Genomic DNA, 19,827 nt, shown 5'->3' on the forward strand with positions numbered 1-19,827 from the left:
ATATACTGAGCATGGATATCATGTGGCTGAGTTCTCACAGGCAGCATTCGCAAGAGTATTCACCAAGTTGGATAACTAAAGGCAATTGTAATAATCTGATCGCATGTACATGAACCTTCTATGCATTGTTCTGCTTGCTGAAGCTGAATGTCTTTGTATGATGTTAAGATATGCAATGCAAAGGGCATCAGAATGATTGTGATACCGAAGTTGCTAGGGACATAGCTCTATTGTTGATCACTTTAGTTCCCTGCTGTCTGCATGGCATGGACAATATAGGGCTTCTGTGAATAACCTTCTGTCATAATGCAGGAAAACAGCAAGGTAATCCAGAATTTGTTGGCGATGATGAAAGGTTTTGTAACACATTACATATAAACTTCAAATTCAGATTCTAAACTATTTTCTTGATGTTGCTTGTCGTTCAGAATATACGTAATGATAAATTGAAAGATTAGTACATTCAGGTTAGATTGGACCATGGAGCTGACAAGCTGCAGTTGTATACATGTATTTCATGTTCACCTACATTTGTTCAGGATTGATCGCTGCCATCCTCACGCCTCACGTCGTCGGGGCGATTTGACCATGGCTGCCAAGCACGGCTCATTGCATCCTTTTCTCGATGGCGCCCGCGAAAGACCCTACAAAGCGGGAACTTCAACCACATATACTATCTGACACTCCACCTATGTCAAGGACTAATGAGGCTAAGGACTCTGAATTATGAATTTGAAGCTAATATGGTCTTCTACTTCCATGAGAGATGGGCTCATGATATGTGCGTATTTCAGAGAATTGGTGAGCTATAAAGACAGCGATAAATTCTTGTTTCCAGGTGCAGCATGATGCTTTCAGTGAAAGGATGGCGGAGAGTTTGTAAATAGCAAATGCATCGTGGAAGACATGAGGTATGAGGTATACATTCTTGTGTGTGTTACCAATACCATGTGCGATTATGTTAGACTGTATTGTTGAAACGAGCATAATTTATTTAGTGCTTTGATATAACTTAGTACTAGATTATGGTCTCTCACGTGTGAATCAAATATTTTATTTTTCTTGAAAATGAAATGAGACCTCGACCTCGCTCACATGCCAAGCGTCTCCACCTCAGTTTGGTTACCGGTTATTATGTGCTGGTACTAATGTTTATATATATGTATGGAATTCAAATGGATTGTATTTGTTGAAACAACGTGCGTTGCACGTGCCCTGCTACTAGTACGTGAAAACAAAAGGAGAGAAGCAGCAATAAGTGAGAAGGGAACAGTTGGGAGTACATGGGCCAGGCCCAAGACATACGCTGTGTGCGTGGCGCGCCAGTCTGAGAAGACCCTACCTTATCGTATAGGCTCGCTCGCTGCGACGTGCGGCGCGATGCGGCAACCGCGGGCCGACCTGCATAGGCCGCTTCTTTTTCTTGCTGTTCCGCGGGTGCTCGCATATGGATCTAAATGGGCCCAAATTCGCGGCCCCGCAGACGGCCCACTCCCGCTTGCACCCTGACTACACCTACGTCGACCGTGGCAGCAGCTACTCCGACTATGCTGCCGCGGGAGACGATGGAGGTGCCCTTCTCTAGGGACGTCGCCTGTTACACTCCGCCGCCTTCACCGAGGCCTGCTACCGTATTGACACCGCTCTCCAGACGGAGTGCCAGACATACGGTAGCGGCTGACGGCTCGTCTACGATGGATGAGGACTCGATGAAGAAGGCGATGCGTCGTAAAGCTGTACAGAACTTGGATGGTGATGGTACGTCCCCGGTTTCCAAGTCGTACCTCTCTTTTTCGACTCCAGTTATTTCTTCCAAGCTAAATAGTGTAGGAATTAAACTCGGCAATAATTTAAATGAAATTAATTTATCCACCAACGTCTTGAGGCGTATGGAATTTGACCGTCTCAAGGTCAGTCCTAAGCTCCATGATGTGTTAGACGATACTGATATAGATGAAGAGGAAGCGAATGCCACAATGGATGGTCAGCTTATCTCTAATCTAGTAGGTATGAACTGCAAGCGTCTTGCCGTAAGTCAAAATCTTCATCCAATAAAAAACCCAAGAAGCGGGTGAAAGTTTCAAAATCTACATTTGTTGCTCAATGAATGGTATGTTTTTAAATAGCAGAGGTCTTGGTGACTTGGCTAAACATCTACATATCGCTCACTCTATACGAGATCACAATTTAGATTTTGTTGCTATTTCTGAAACTGGCAGACGTGATTTCTCTCAAAGTCTACTTAATCGTCTTTTCGGCGGTTTGGACTTTGAGTGGATATCTAGTCCTCCCCGCGGTCGGTCGGGAGGTATTCTGGTAGGAGTAAGATCAGATACCATGGAAGTTCTAGCAAGTTCGAGTGGAGATTATCATATTAAGATCCATATTCGGAACATAGCTGACCAATTTTCATTGGAGTCTAGTTTCTATTTATGGGGCTGCTCAGGATGAATTTAAGGCTGACTTTCTGCGTGAGCTGGTAAACCTAGCAAAAGATAATCCGCATCCAATTTTAATTGGGGGAGACTTCAATTTGCTTAGGTTTCGCCACGAAAAAAGTAAAGGCCGGTTCGATGATCATTGGCCCTTCATTTTCAACACTGTTATTGACAGCCTTGATCTGAAGGAAGTCGAGATGATTGGGAGACAATTCACTTGGGCAAATAGTCTCCCTAACCCCACGTTTGAAAAACTTGATAGAGCTCTTATGGATGTTGAATGGGAATCTAAATTCCCTATGGTATCTGTAAGGGCTCTTGAGCGATTCGAACGTCTTTCTGATCATGCACCCATACTTTTAACCACTAGAGCATCCAGACCGCCAATTAACCACCATTTCAAATTAGAATTGGGTTGGTTACAGCGGGAAGGCTTCCATGAGATGGTCAAAAATGTATGGAGCAGACCTGTACGAGCGTCCTCTCTGATAATAAGGTGGAACAAAAAGATGCGTTTGTTACGCAGTCACCTTACTGGATGGGCACGTCAGATAACGGGCATTCTTAAAAAAGAAAAGCTAAGGTTGTCAACCATTATTGATGGTTTAGAAGCTTTGGCTGAGATGAGGCCTCTTTCTACGCAAGAGATTGAACTCAAAAATCAATCAAATGCTGAGATTGCGAGATTACTCCGCGAGGAGGAAATCAAATGGTACCAAAGGTCTAAAAGCCAGTTCATCCTTGAAGGAGATTCGAATACAAGGTACTTTCATAGCATTGCCAATGGCAGGCATAGGAAGAAACGTATTCATACTCTTATTCAGGATGAAGGTATCATTGAAGGTCAGGAACATCTTAAGGCTTATATTACCAGTTATTATAAAGATCTGTTTGGAGCTCCAGAGGAAGGATCCTTCTCTTTGGATGAATCCCGAACGAATAATATGCCCCAAGTGTCTATGGAGGAGAATAACCTTCTTACTACTCAATACTCTGAAGAGGAGGTAAGAAGGGCCGTTTTCCAAATGGAACACAACAAAGCTCCAGGTCCGGATGGTTTCCCAGCTGAATTCTATCAAATCTTTTGGGACACTATTAAATCGGACCTTCTTGCTTTATTCAGCTGTCTTCACGACGGACAACTAGAGTTATTTCGTCTAAATTTTGGAGAGATAATTTTGTTACCAAAAGTTAATGAGGCGGAAAGGATACAACAATACGGACTCCATATGCCTTCTTAATGTCGGTTTCAAAATCTTCACGAAAGTGGCCACTATTAGACTAAACTCAGTTGCGGATCATGTAGTTCGACCTTCTCAGACTGCTTTTATGCAAGGGAGAAACATCCTGGATGGGGTGGTCACCTTGCACGAAACGGTCCATGAATTACATACCAAAAAGTTGAATGGGGTTATTTTAAAGCTTGATTTTGAGAAAGCATATGATAAAGTGAAATGGTCTTTTCTCGACCAGACACTCCGTATGAAAGGCTTCTCTGTTGAATGGCGTGCTTTGATTAATTCCTTTGTGTCTGGGGGTAGTGTAGCCATCAAAGTCAATGACGATGTTGGAAAATACTTTCAAATACTAAAAGGTCTTAGACAGGGTGATCCCTTATCACCAATGCTATTTAATATAGTAGCTGATATGCTTGCCATTATTATTGAACGTGCTAAGATGGATGGCCTGATTGAAGGGGTAGTCCCACATCTTGTGGATGGGGGACTTTCTATTCTTCAATACGCCGACGATACAATTCTTTTCATGGAACACGACCTTGTGAAAGCCACAAACCTGAAATTGATTATTTCGGCGTTTGAGCAATTATCACGTCTAAAAATTAACTTCCATAAAAGTGAATTGTTTTGTTTCGGTGAGGCACAGGATGAAGTCCACGCTTACACCGAGTTGTTCGGTTGTGGGCGGGCCGGTTTCCAATGAGGTATTTGGGTATTCCGGTTCATTTTCGGAGACTCACGATTGCCGAATGGAAATTAGTCGAGGAAAGACTTCAGAAAAGTCTTAGCAGTTGGAAAGGCAAGTTATTATCCATTGGAGGAAGATTGATTCTAATTAATTCAGTACTAACGAATTTGGTACTGCATATGGTTTCATTCTTCCTCTTGCCGAAAGGAGTCTTACAAAAACTGGACTACTACCGGTCAAGATTCTTTTGGCAAGGAGATAACGAGAAGAAGAAATATCGATTGATAAAATGGAATGTTGTTTGTTGTCCTAAAGACCAAGGAGGGCTAGGTATTCACGACCTAGAGGTCAAGAATACTGCTCTCCTAGGTAAGTGGTTGTTCAGGCTTCTTACGGAGGAAGGGACCTGGGAAACAATGCTTAAAAGGAAATATATTGGCACAAAAGCATTATCACAGGTTACTTGGAAACCAGGTGATTCTCATTTTTGGGCTGGGCTAATGGCAACGAAGAATCATTTCTTCCGTCATGGTACATTTTCCATTAAGGATGGTTCGGAAATTCGTTTCTGGGAGGATAGGTGGCTTGATGGCACACCCCTCCAAGAACAATATCCCACTTTGTATTCTTGTTGCCTGCCAAAACCCACCGGCGAGCAGCGATGAGCAACACGAAGAGCCGGGAGGCTCCCAGAACTGCTGGTGGGCCCTGGTCCCTCGGGCAACGGCCCGCAAAACTCCGGCACACGTCCTGGCTGTTGCGAGGGCGTGTGATGTCTACGCCCCCCTCCTTTTCCTGTAGACAGTGTTGGGCCTCCAAGAGCAGAGGTTTGTAGGACAGCAGCAAGTTTCCCTTAAGTGGATCACCCAAGGTTTATCGAACTCAGGGAGGAAGAGGTCAAAGATATCCCTCTCATGCAACCCCGCAACCACAAAGCAAGAAGTCTCTTGTGTCCCCAACACACCTAATAGGTGCACTAGTTCGACGAAGAGGTAGTGAAATACGGGTGGTATAAATATATATGAGCGATGGCAACGGCACCGGAAAAGTGCTTTGCCCGGGACGAGTAAACAAGCGAGTAGTAACGCAGCGAGTAGTAACGCGAGTAAAACAAGAAACAAGCAGCGATAGCGATATTTAGGAACAAGGCCTAGGGATCATACTTTCACTAGTGGACACTCTCAACTTTGATCACATAACAGAATAGATAAATGCATACTCTACACTCTTGTTGGATGATGAACACCATTGCGTAGGATTACACGAACCCTCAATGCCGGAGTTAACAAGCTCCACAATTCAATGTTCATATTTAAATAACCTTAGAGTGCATGAAAGATCAACACGACTAAACCAAGTACTAACATAGCATGCACACTCGTCACCTTCATGCTAAGAAAGGAGGCATAGATCACATCAATACTATCATAGCAATAGTTAACTTCGCAATCTACAAGAGATCACAATCATAGCCTACGCCAAGTACTAACACGGATGCACACACTCGTCACCATTACACCGTGCGAGGAGGAATAAAACTACTTTAATAACATCACTAGAGTAGCATGCGGATATATTGTGATACAAAACACATTGCAATCATAAAGAGATATAAATAAGCACTTCACTATGCCATTCATAACGGTGAATAAGTATTCCGTGAAATATAGCCTAAGAGACCCACACGGTGCACACACTCGTCACCTTTACACACGTGGGACAAGGAGTCTCCGGAGATCACATAAGTAAAATTCACTTGAGTAGCATAACGACATCTAGATTACAAGCATCATCATATGAATCTCAATCATGTAAGGCAGCTCATGAGATTATTGTATTGAAGTACATAGGAGAGAGATGAACCACATAGCTACCGGTACAGCCCCGAGCCTCGATGGAGAACTACTCCCTCCTCATGGGACACAGCAGCGTTGATGGAGATGGTGGTGGTGTCGATGGAGGAGCCTTCCGGGGGCACTTCCCCGTCCCGGCGGCGTGCCGGAACAGAGACTCCTGTCCCCCAGATCTTGGCTTCGCGATGGCGGCGGCTCTGGAAGGTTTCTGTGGGTTTCGTCGAACGTGATAGGGTTTTCGCGACGGAGGCTTTAAATAGGCGGAAGGGCAAGGTCGGTGGACTTCTGGGGGGCCCACACAACAGGGCGGCGCGGCCCCCCCTCTGGCCGCGCCGGGCACACGTCTGGTGGCCCTGTGGCCCCCCTCTGAACTCTCTCGGGTGTTCTGGAAGCTTCGTGTGAAAATAGGATGCCGGGCGTTGATTTCGTCCGATTCCGAGAATATTTCCTTACTAGGATTTCGAAACCAAAAACAGCGAAAACAGGAACCGGCCCTTCGGCATCTCGTCAATAGGTTAGTTACGGAAAACGCATAATAATGACATATAATGTGTATAAAACATGTAGGTATCATCAATAAAGTAGCATGGAACATAAGAAATTATAGATACGTTTGAGACGTATCAAGCATCCCCAAGCTTAGTTCCTACTCGCCCTCGAGTAGGTAAACGATAACAATGATAATTTCTTAAGTGACATGCCATCATAACCTTGATCATACTATTGCAAGCATATGTAATGAATGCAGCGACAAAACAATGGTAATGTCATGTGTAAACAAATGAATCATAAAGCAAAGACTTTTCATGAATAGTACTTCAAGACAAGCATCAATAAGTCTTGCATAAGAGTTAACTCATAAAGCAATAATTCAAAGTAAAGGCATTGAAGCAACACAATGGAAGATTAAGTTTCAGCGGTTGCTTTCAACTTGTAACATGTATATCTCATGGATAATTGTCAATGCAAAGCAATATAACAAATGCAATATGCAAATATGTAAGAATCAATGCAAAGTTCACACAAGTGTTTGCTTCTTGAGGTGGAGAGAAATGGGTGAACTGACTCAACAATAAAAGTAAAAGAATGGCCCTTCAAAGAGGAAAGCATCGATTGCTATATTTAAGCTAGAGCTTTGATTTTGAAAACATAAAGAGAGCATAAAAATAAAGTTTTGAGAGGTGTATGTTGTTGTCAACGAATGGTAGCGGGTACTCTAACCCCCTTGCCAGACAAACCTTCAAAGAGCGGCTCCCATTTTATTTTATTTTTGGGTGGCACTCCTTCCAACCTTTCTTTCACAAACCATGGCTAACCGAATCCTCGGGTGCTCGCCAACAATCTCATACCATGAAGGAGTGCCTTTTTATTTTAGTTTTATTATGATGACACTCCTCCCAACCTTTGCTTACACAAGCCATGGCTAACCGAATCCTTTGGGTGCCGTCCAACAATCACATACCATGGAGGAGTGTCTATTTTTGTTAATTGATTTGGGACTGGGAATCCCATTGCCAGCTCTTTTTGCAAAATTATTGGATAAGCGGATGAAGCCACTAGTCCATTGGTGAAAGTTCCCCAACAAGATTGAAAGATAAACACCACATACTTCCTCATGAGCTATAAAACATTGACACAAATCAGAGGTGATAAATTTTGAATTGTTTAAAGGTAGCACTCAAGCAATTTACTTTGGAATGGCAGGAAATACCATGTAGCAGGTAGGTATGGTGGACACAAATGGCATAGTGTTGTTTGGCTCAAGGATTTGGATGCATGAGAAGTATTCCCTCTCGATACAAGGTTTAGGCTAGCAAGGTTGTTTGAAGCAAACACAAGGATGAAGCGGTGCAGCAAAACTTACATAAAAGACATATTGAAAACATTATAAGACTCTACACCGTCTTCCTCGTTGTTCAAACTCAATACTAGAAATTATCTAGACTTTAGAGAGACCAAATATGCAAACCAAATTTTAGCAAGCTCTATGTATTTCTTCACTAATAGGTGCAAAGTATATGATGCAAGAGCTTAAACATGAGCACAACAATTGCCAAGTATCAAATTATCCAAGACATTCTACCAATTACTACATGTAGCATTTTCCGTTTCCAACCATATAATAATTAACGAAGCAGTTTCAACCTTCGCCATGAAAATTAAAAGCTAAGAACACATGTGTTTATACGAACCAGCGGAGCGTGTCTCTCTCCCACACAAGCATTTATTCAAACAAAAACAAAAACAAACCGACGCTCCAAGCAAAGCACATAAGATGTGATGGAATAAAAATATAGTTTCAGGGGAGGAACCTGATAATGTTGTCGATGAAGAAGGGGATGCCTTGGGCATCCCCAAGCTTAGACGCTTGAGTCTTCTTAAAATATGCAGGGATGAACCACCGGGGCATCCCCAAGCTTAGACTCTTCACTCTTCTTGATCATAGTTTATCATCCTCCTCTCTTGACCCTTGAAAACTTCCTCCACACCAAACTCGAAACAAACTCATTAGAGGGTTAGTGCATAATCAAAAATTCACATGTTCAGAGGTGACACAATCATTCTTAACACTTCTGGACATTGCCCAAAGCTACTGGAAGGTAATGGAACAAATAAATCCACCCAACACAGTGAAAGAAGCAATGCGAAATAAAAGGCAGAATCTGTCAAAACAGAACAGTCCGTAAAGACGAATTTTAAAGTGGCACCAGACTTGCTCAGATGAAAATGCCCAAATTGAATGAAAGTTGCGTACATATCTGAGGATCACTCACGTAAATTGGCATAATTTTCTGAGTTATCTACAGAGAATTAGGCCCAGATTCGTGACAGCAAAGAAATCTGTTTACTGCGAGTAATCCAAATCTAGTATGAACCTTACTATCAACGACTTTACTTGGCACAAAAAAACACTAAACTAAGATAAGGAGAGGTTGCTACAGTAGTAACAACTTCCAAGACTCAAATATAAAACAAAGTACTGTAGCAAAATAAACACATGGGTTATCTCCCAAGAAGTTCTTTCTTTATAGCCGTTAAGATGGGCTCAGCAGTTTTAATGATGCACTCGCAAGAAATAGTATTTGAAACAAAAGAGAGCATCAAGAGGCAAAAATAAAACAAATTTAAGTCTAACATGCTTCCTATGCATAGGGATCTTGTAAATAAATAAGTTCATGAAGAGCAAAGTAACAAGCATAGGAAGATAAAACAAGTGTAGCTTCAAAAATTTCAGCACATAGAGAGGTGTTTTAGTAACATGAAAATTTCTACAACCATATTTTCCTCTCTCATAATAACTTTCAGTAGTATCATGAGCAAACTCAACAATATAAGTATCACATAAAGCATTCTTATCATGAGTCTAATGCATAAAAGTATCATTACTCTCCACATAAGCATAATTAATTTTATTAGTTGTAATGGGAGCAAATTCAACAAAGTAGCTATAATAATAATGATAGCTACTTTGTTGAATTTGCTCCCACTACAACTAATAAAATTGATTATGCTTATGTGGAGAGTAATAATTTTATGCATTAGACTCATGATAAGAATGCTTTATGTGATAGTCATATTGTTGAGTTTGCTCATGATACTACTGAAATTTCTTTTGAGAGAGGAAAATATGGTTGTAAAAGTTTTCATGTTACTAAAACACCTCTCTATATGCTAAAAATCTTGAAGTTGAGCTTGTCTAGTTTTCCCATGCTTGTTGCATTATGCCTACATGACTTGTTTATTTACAAGATTCCTTTTCATAGGAAGCATGTTAGGCTTAAATTTTTTTTGAATTTTCCTCTTGATGCTCTCTTTTGCTTCAAATATTATTTCTTGCGAGTGCATTATTAAAACTGCTGAGCCCATCTTAATAGCTATAAAGAAAGAACTTCTTGGGAGATAACCCATGTGTTTATTTTACTACAGTACTTTGTTTTATATTTGAGTCTTGGAAGTTGTTACTACTGTAGCAACCTCTCCTTATCTTATTTTATTGCATTGTTGTGCCAAGTAAAGTCTTTGATAGCAAGGTTGATACTAGATTTGGATTACTGCGCAGAAACAGATTTCTGTCTGTCACGAATTTGGGCAGGGTTCTCTGTAGGTAACTCAGAAAAATCTGCCAATTTTTGTGTGTGATCCTCAGATATGTACGCAACTTTCATTCAATTTGAGAATTTTCATTTGAGCAAGTCTGGTGCCCCTTAGAAATTCGTCTTTACGGACTGTTCTGTTTTGACAGATTCTGCCTTTTATTTCGCATTGCCTCTTTTGCTATGTTGAATGGATTTCTTTATTCCATTAACTTTCAGAAACTTTGTGCAATGTCCAGAAGTGTTAAGAATGATTGTGTCACCTCTGAACATGTGAATTTTGATTATGCACTAACCCTCTAATGAGTTGTTTTGAGTTTGGTGTGGAGGAAGTTTTCAAGGGTCAAGAGAGGAGGATGATACAATGTGATCAAGAAGAGTGAAAAGCCTAAGCTTGGGGATGCCCTGGTGGTTCATCCCTGCATATTTCAAGAAGACTCAAGCATCTAAGCTTGGGGATGCCTTGGGCATCCCCTTCTTCATCGACAAAATTATCAGGTCACTTCTCTTGAAACTATATTTTTATTCGGTCACATCTTATGTACTTTACTTGGAGCGTCTGTTTGTTTGTTTCTGTTTTTGTTTTTGTTTGAATAAATTCATGCTTGTGTGGGAGAGAGACACGCTCCGCTGGTTCATATGAACATATATGTTCTTAGCTTTTAATTTTCATGGCGAAGGTTGAAACTGCTTCGTTAATTGTTATATGGTTGAAAACGGGAAATGCTACATGTAGTAATTCGTATGATGTCTTAAATAATGTGAAACTTGGCAATTGTTGTGCTCATGTTTAAGCTCTTGCATCATATGCTTTGCACCCATTAATGAAGAAATACATAGAGCTTGCTAAAATTTAGTTTGCATAATTGGTCTCTCTAAAGTCTAGATAATTTCTAGTATTGAGTTTGAACAACAAGGAAGACGGTGTAGAGTCTTATAATGTTTACAATATGTCTTTTATGTGAGTTTTGCTGCACCGCTTCATCCTTGTGTTTGTTTCAAATAACCTTGCTAGCCTAAACTTTGTATCGAGAGGGAATACTTCTCGTGCATCCAAATCCTTGAGCCAAACACTATGCCATTTGTGTCCACCATACCTACCTACTACATGGAATTTCTCCGCCATTCCAAAGTAAATTGCTTGAGTGCTACCTTTAAATTTCTATCCTTTACCTTTACAATATATAGCTCATGGGACAAATAGCCTAAAAACTATTGTGGTATTGAATATGTACTTATGCACTTTATCTCTTATTAAGTTGCTTGTTGTGCGATAACCATGTTCCTGGGGACGCCATCAACTACTCTTTGTTGAATATCATGTGAGTTGCTATGCATGTCCGTCTTGTCTGAAGTAAGGGCGATTTACCACTCATTTAATGGTTAGAGCATGCATAATGTTAGAGAAGAACATTGGGCCGCTAACTAAAGCCATGAATCATGGTGGAAGTTTCAGTTTTGGACAAATATCCTCAATCTCATATGAGAACATTAATTTTTGCTACATGCTTATGCATTAAAGATGAGTCCATTATCTGTTGTCTATGTTGTCCCGGTATGGATGTCTAAGTTGAGAATAATCAAAAGCGAGAAATCCAATGCGAGCTTCCTCCTTAGACCTTTGTACAGGCGGCATAGAGGTACCCCTTTGTGACACTTGGTTAAAACATGTGTATTGCGATGACAATCCCGGTAATCCGAGCTAATTAGGACAAGGTGCGGGCACTATTAGTATACTATGCATGAGGCTTGCAACTTGTAGGATATAATTTACATAACACATATGCTTTATTACTACCGTTGACAAAATTGTTTCTTGTTTTCAAAACCAAAGCTCTAGCACCAATATAGCAATCAATGCTTCCCTCTGCGAAGGGCCTTTCTTTTAATTTTATGTTGAGTCAGTTCACATATTTCTCTCCACCTCAAGAAGCAAACACTTGTGTGAACTGTGCATTGATTCTTACATACTTGCTTATTGCACTTGTTATATTACTTTGCATTGACAATATCCATGAGATATACATGTTATAAGTTGAAAGCAACCGCTGAAACTTCATCTTCATTTGTGTTGCTTCAGTGCCTTTACTTTAACTAGTAAGATTGCACGTGTAATACACGTCTCTTAAAATATGTCACGTGCTTTCTTTAATCCTATTTATCTTTTCTAAGTGTATTTTTTCTCCAAATCTTTATTTAATGAGCTATTTAAATAGGTCTGGTTAAGATGGTCTGGTGGTCGTTGTACACTCCTAGGATATATTGTACCTCAAGCTCAGTCCAAATGTGGATCTTCTTGGTGGCGGGATGTCTTTTGGCTGGTTGACACTTATAGAAGCATCGGCTCTTGGAGTATAAAAAGTGGAAAGATTTTTTTGGAAAGATTTTTGGAATGAGAGTGTGCTGATGTGCAACAGGTTCCGAGACTGTTTTCTTAGAGCAAGAACAATAGAAGAGTCAACAGTTGGCTATATGTTTTTGCCATGTCATTCATAACCTATTTGTAGTAAGCCCGTACAATAGTTAGATACAAGTATGAACTATTTTATATGCATATGGTCCACCTTGGAATCTTAGAAAGTGCCTAGGAGCACTCGCTGTAGTTGGCTATTATCTTGTAGCCTGCTTCTCTTCTCTCTCCCCTTCTCTCTCATCCAACTCAGCAAAATTTTATTATTTTAAGTTTTATAGCCTGCTATGTAACTTATTGTACTTGCTCTTATTCTCTAAATGAGGACGTCATTGTTGCGGACATGGTAAACACAGCCGATCCATACTCCTCTTTTATCCTACCTCTTTCAGTGCAAGCCAATGAAGAACTGATGGAGATTCAAAACCTTCTCCAAACAGTTCAGTTGCAGTATCAAGTTCCAGAGTTCCAGACGCTAGAGTTTTCACTGGGGAAACACTTCATATGCAAAGTTATATAAATTCAGTTTTGGTGCAATTCGAGTGGACCAAACGCCGCAACTGCTTTGGAAATCCAAATTCCTTATGAAGCTTAGAGTTTTTGGTTGGTTGTTTTTCATGGACAGACTTAATAAAAACGATCTAATGAGTAGAAAAAATTGGCATATTGAAGAAGGAAATGAGTGCATGCTATGAGATACTCAGGAATTAGAAACAAGAGATCACCTCTTCTTTAGTTGCCCGTTTGCTACATCTTACAGGGTGTTTCTGCAAATTCAGTGGGACACCTCTCTACAAATCTCCACACGCTTCAACCAGGCAAGAAATAACTTCCGAGGTCCATGTTTTGTGGAAATTGTTGTTTGTGCTGTTTGGAATATTTGGAATGAAAGAAATGGTCACATATTCAAAAATCAGAGCCCTTCTCTTACAGCCCTTTTAGATTGGCTAGCAGCCTTTGCCACCTGCAAAAATGTCCTTCCTTATGTGGTCTCTTTTTCGGTTTTACCCTCCCTGATGTAATCTGACTCCCTTTGTAATTTAGGTTTTGTTTATATATATGAAAAAAACACCGTAGGAGTTTTCTCACACGGTCCCACGTTCAAAAAAAGGTCTGGTTGACCAATAGTGTAAGCCGTGCGCATGCAACATATGATCCACATACGGCATCTTTTGAAGTTCAAGGGATCCATAGTGCTTACGCCATCTTCGAAGTCTCGTCTTCCCAGTTCTCACACCATCATCGTCATTTCTTAGTCAACTATAGAAAAAAAACTTTTGTCCTAAACTGTTTTATACAAACTGGACATAGTTAGTTTTTAAATAATAGTAAGACACATAATAAGTATCATGATAGAGTGAAATACATATTCAGGAATGGCGGACAAAATATCTTTCGTCCAGTACTACATAAATTTTAACGTCTACAAACCACATAATGATAGTACGTAGAATTTTAATGATGCATTTTTATTAGTATAATAAATTAAAAATACCAAATAATATTAGGAGATTTTAAAATCAATCAAAAATACGAAAATACATTAGAAGATTTAAAATATTAGAAGCAAAGAAGATTTTTAAAAACCTTAATATATATAATCCTAAATATAGTTTGACCGAAGGAAATACCTAACATTAGTTTGTTCCGAACTGAAACGGAAGAGATTTTTTGCTTTTGGCGTATTTTAAAAAGCTTGAAAATGACAAGACACACCGGGAAGTGTATAACTTACTTAGAGCATCTCCAGGAGCTCATCCAAATTTGGTCATTCCTTTTTAGATGTCCCCAGTTTTTCAGCAGATCATCTATAACCAGGACATCTATATTCTCTCTCCTATATTTTAATATATCCTATAACTACTATTTAACAGATTTTTTCCAACGGCTCTATTTTTTGAACAGTTAGATTCCCAACGGCTATATTTCCAACGGCTATATTTTCAACGGGTATATTTCCAACAGCTATATTTTTGTATCTATATATACCACCATCTCCCAGCTCTCTCACTGCATTCCTGGTTGTAGCTTCTTTGCTCTCTATCCACTCTCTCACGATACAATGAGCACCTCTTGGGATATGATGATGAATTCATCGTCGTCTTCATCAGGCGACGATGAACTTATTATGCCAGCAATCGCCGAGGAGGAAGAGCAGGGAAATGTCCGACGCCGTGGCGGTTCCAAGATTGGACGTCAGATAATCGACAGAGGAAGAGATGCCGGATTTTTCCCCTTCAGGACACTCTTTCTACTCTTGGGTTTACCAGATGCAACAACATTTTCAATTGGCGTTGTCACTTGTTCTCCAATTGGGCTATAATTCTGTGTGTCACCCCAATTCATGTCACCGGAACCAGTATTCAACAGGGTCCAAAAAAGATCCAGAAGTAGGTGCCGGTGAGCTGTTCATCTCTGAATTGTCCATCTACAATAAACATCACAATTTAGTGTCTACACAAAATCAATTCACAGACAATGTATTCACTGCAGTAGCAAAGCAGTACAAAAATTTCCATATAGATGCAGTACTGCCAGTACCAAGATAGTAGCGAAGCAGAAAAATCTACTTCCATACGATGCAGTACCAAGACAGAGACAGTAGCAAAGAAGAAATTCGACCCCTGCCCTCCACCGCCCGCTGTTCCCTTGCTCCCTACCACCATGGCGCCGGCTCCCATGCCCGCCGCCACCCCCTGCTCCCATGCTTCTTCCCGGCACGGCGCCCGACGGCGGCTCCCTCCCTTGCGCTCCGGCCCCCATCTCTGCCGCCTCCGTCGCCCCATCTCGGCCGCCCCCGTCGCCCCATCTCGGCCGCCGCCGCCGTCCCCAACTCGCCTGCGCCGCCCCAGGCCCTTCATCCAGCGCCCCCGTCGCCCCATCTCGGCCGCCGCCGCCGTCCCCAACTCGCCTGCGCCGCCCCGGGCCCTTCATCCAGCGCCGCCGCCGTCCCTATCCCGCCTGCGCCGCCCCGGCCCTGGCCCTACTTCCAGCGCCGCCGCCGTCCCCATCCTACCTACCGCGCGGCGATGCAAAAGAAAAAGGTACAAGGCGCATACCTTCGGCGAGTCGCGGACAGGCGCCGGCGTCCTCCTCCTCGTCGCCTGCAGCTTCCTATTCGCGCGGGAGCCGGGCAGAATCGCGCGGGAGGCGAGCGGAATCGCGCGGGAGAGCGAGCGATGATCCCGGCTTGGTCACCCAGAAGTGGAGGACGCACCCGCGAGCTGGATGGTCATGTATCGATCCATGTCCATATACATGTGCTGCTGGAGACGTTTTTTGGGGGTCTGTCCTCTATATTTGCTATACATGTCCATATAGGTGGACAAGAAAATAAATGAGAGATAGTCCGTACATGGTAGATTTAGGTGTAGCTGTTAGCCTGTTAGACATCACTTAGTCCAGCGGAAAGAAAAGAAAATAAATAAAAAAGGCCAAATCGTAGACACAACGTCTTTGGTCCTCACTATCCCACTCTCTCAAGCTCCCTATTCTGCTCCGCTGCCTCCCGCCGCCGACGCAGAGGGCCGCCCCTCCCCTGCATCTCCGCCGCTGGCGCAAGGGCCTCGCATCCCGTGCCTCGCCCACTCCCTCCCCCTGCCCGCTGCCGCTAGCTCGCCACGACCAGCCCCTCCCCTGCCTCCCCGATGTTGCCGCCCTTTCCTCGCACCGGCGGCACACAAGATTCCGGTCACCGAAGAGCCCGAGTCGCCACTGGAGATCCTGGGAAGGGCAAGAGAAACCAAGCTCGGCATGCTCGCGGAAGGCCAGACGGCGGTGAGCTAGAAGCCGACTGAGGTCTCCATCTGATTCGCGGTGCGGCCAACGCTCGCGTGTTGGAAGGCTCCGCGGCGCTGGAATCCTCCTCCCGCGGGACAAGAGCCGGTGAATCTTAGCAAGCGCAGAGGGATGCCGGCGAGGATGCCCTGCTCTGGTCCTATCGCTTCCGCGCCTCTCCAACGCTTAAAGGTAATCTTCTATCTACTCCCTCGACTGTACTTTGATGCATGAATTGGATTGGTACCCAGCTTGCTTATATGGCTGGAGAGCTTCCGCACTAATCAAGTTGTGGAACTCTATATATGCGTGTTTGATCCTATGGGCATCAGCTCGCTTGCATATATTGTGTGATGCATCTCTCTGTTGGTGATGGGATTATTTAGTGTTTGTCCAACTTCCTGATTAGAAATACTTGGTAAACTGTGTGGTATGATAAATTTCGTCGCTTGGATATGAGAGATTAATGATGTACAGCTTATCAAAATGAAAACCTTCCAGAAAGTGTGTTTTTTACGGCCTCGGAACTGAAAAAGTCCATCCATCTACTTGTTCCTGTACCGAATTTTGTGGTATCCCTTTTTTCTTCTTAATGGATTTCGAATTTCGGCTGCATGATGAAAATCCATGGTAATTGCCATGCCCAGTTTATCATAGAGTGCACATTTTCCTATTTCATCAAAACTTAATAAAACTGAAAGTACAGTATGTACTTTTGAGCTTGATTTAGCATGCATGGACAATTATTATAAAGGTGTATATGTTAGGATGATTAATCTAGTGGTGTGTCTAGATTACTGGAATGAATTTGTCATGGATTTATTTGAAGCTCACAATCAATTCGATCTACTTAGCTATATCCAACTATCTAATATATGCATTTTGTTAAAAGACAATTTTTACTGCTCTACATTATTTATTTGGTTGTTTCTTGCTTTGTGAAATCCTTCTTCTCTTACTCAAGTCTTATATCATTTTGGTAACATCTATGCATAATTTGTAGGCTCAAATGATTCCATGAGCTGTTGATGGTACTGGTACAACTATTAATCATAGGATGCAGCTTTATTCAGGTCCACTATCAACATTTTAAATGTTGATGATTTGTCGGATGGCAAAATTTGAGGAGGTACTGTGGAAGATGAAAATGGCAATATTGCATGCGACACAAGGAAGATAATGATGTCCTTGTCCAGTATATATAAGGTTTGTTGCTAATTGCCAATATGTTGAGGTTCTTTACAAGGTGTGCAATCACACAACTAACATGCAACTTATTTTCTAAATTCTTATGCTAGATCATGAGGGGAACACTGACCTATTTGTGTCATGAGGGAAACATGATCAATAGTAGAGGATTGGGGTACATCCATGTTAAGAACGTGAGCTTCAGATTTCTTCTGGAGTCTGTCCTGCCGTTGTTTCTTGCGGTATTCTTCTTTCTTCTCTTCAAATAGGCTACCATACCATCCCTGTTCAGTTCGTTTCTTCCATCCGACAATAATTTCTTCAGCTGGATGATTAGTCCCTAGTGATCTTGTAGGCATATCAGTTCCATCTGGCATACAACAGGAAATCATGAACCCATAAATTAGAAACAGGTGATCAATAAACATAATAGGATCTGAAGGGTATGATTGTACCATTGTTATGTGTGTTCATTACAGTTTGCTGACGGGCTATACGCTGTCTCTGTAGGTACTCCGCTTTCTTCTCATCAAACAATCGGGCATACCAGCTCAGTTTCTTTTCTGACTGTACACTCGAGGTACTGGCATTCTTCTCTATAGCACGTGGCTGTATTTTCTTCATGTGCAAGAGCTGTGATTTAAAAAGGTCCAATGTGAAATCATGGGGGAACAATATATTCATTCAGTAATAAACATATAAAAGGAATGTGGGACAGTACAATTGCACAAAACTGAAAGTTTTTTTTTTGAATGGAGGACAGTGCAATCGCACATCTATAAACAGTAAGAGATCAATTCATCGTGTCACAAAGAAATCTTCCAATAATCGAACAACAGGGATAGATAAATTCAAAGGAAATCTTTTAGTGGAGATCAAAATAACTTCAGTATTATATCTGGTTGCATCTCATCTCATTCATCAGTAGAAAATCAATTATTTCTTTAGGATTAGTAGCTACAGGTGCAGATTGTAGAAACTGAATAAGACAATGATATGCTGATTCTAATTTATAAGATACCAACATGCTGATTTAATACAAACATGCTAAAGGTGCAACAACAGGTCGTGGTTGATCTGCCCAACTACATCAGGAGAACATGAGCAAACTTATCCGAAGATACATCCTTTGGGTTTCGTCCAAGTGTGGCATGCAAATTTTGAAGCAACCGGTAACTGCTTTACAGTTGGTAAATTCATGTTCTAGTATTATGGAGATAGTATGTAAATAGATGCAGCAACACTGAAACTGGCTTAATGTAAATTCAAGTTAAATTTATTTGTACCCACATGTGCATGTATCCTTGGCGGTTGTGGCACTTGGTTCTTCGACGACGTCTGGGCAACTTGCTTTCTCAACAGCGGCTCCGGCTCGGGGCAATTGCTTCGTCGATGGCCGCTGAGCACTTGCGTCCGCGATGGTGGCTGGGGCAGTTTCTTCGTCGACGACGGCTGGGCAGTTGCGTCCTCGGCGGCGGCTAGGGCTCCTGCGTCCTCGATGGCTCGATGGCCAACGGACGGCGAGAAGCCTGGGGCGCATGGAGCGGAAGGTGCGGAGGCCCAAGTGGAGGCATGGATGATGGGTCGCGGCTACACCGGCGTAGAGGATGGGCAGCGGCGTGGACGCAAGGGAGAGGGTTGTCGTGGGTATATGGTGCGGTTTTTAATTTAGCGAATGGTTACCTAATTATTAGTGGACGTGGGATTGGAGAGGGGATGCGCTCAACGCGTTGAGCACCTCAACATTGGGAAGTTTTGGGTCGTCAGATCTCGTGAATGTATGGCTCAGATTGGTTGGATCTGCCTCTCTCTCTCTTTTTATATTAGTGGAGATTTATTGCTTTATGAGTTAACTCTTATGCAAGACTTATTGATGCTTGTCTTGAAAGTACTATTCATGAAAAGTCTTTGCTAAATGATTCAATTGTTTACTCATTGCATTTACCATTGCTTTGAATCATTGCATTCATCTCATATGCTTTACAATAGTATGATCAAGATTATGTTGGTAGCATGTCACTTAAGAAATTATCTTTTATCGTTTACCTGCTCAGAACGAGCAGAAACTAAGCTTGGGGATGCTGATACGTCTCCGACGTATCGATAATTTCTTATGTTCCATGCTTGTTTTATGACAATGC

The 19,827-nt window shown here is 42.0% G+C and overlaps 1 long non-coding RNA gene across 3 annotated transcripts; it reads left to right on the forward strand.

Moving 5' to 3' along the window:
* Positions 1-16,345: 16,345 nt before the first annotated feature.
* On the forward strand, positions 16,346-19,046 carry LOC124666232. Of its 3 annotated transcripts, none has more exons than XR_006990832.1 (6): positions 16,346-16,690; positions 17,502-17,704; positions 17,797-17,928; positions 18,042-18,099; positions 18,197-18,266; positions 18,740-19,046. It is a non-coding gene; the product is annotated as an uncharacterized LOC124666232 (long non-coding RNA). The 3 variants fall into 3 exon arrangements; XR_006990833.1 differs by having other exon boundaries at positions 18,752-19,046; XR_006990834.1 differs by having other exon boundaries at positions 17,562-17,704.
* The last annotated feature ends 781 nt before the right edge of the window (positions 19,047-19,827 follow it).

The sequence above is a fragment of the Lolium rigidum genome, chromosome 6 (assembly GCF_022539505.1).
Source record: "Lolium rigidum isolate FL_2022 chromosome 6, APGP_CSIRO_Lrig_0.1, whole genome shotgun sequence".
Lineage (NCBI taxonomy): Eukaryota > Viridiplantae > Streptophyta > Magnoliopsida > Poales > Poaceae > Lolium > Lolium rigidum.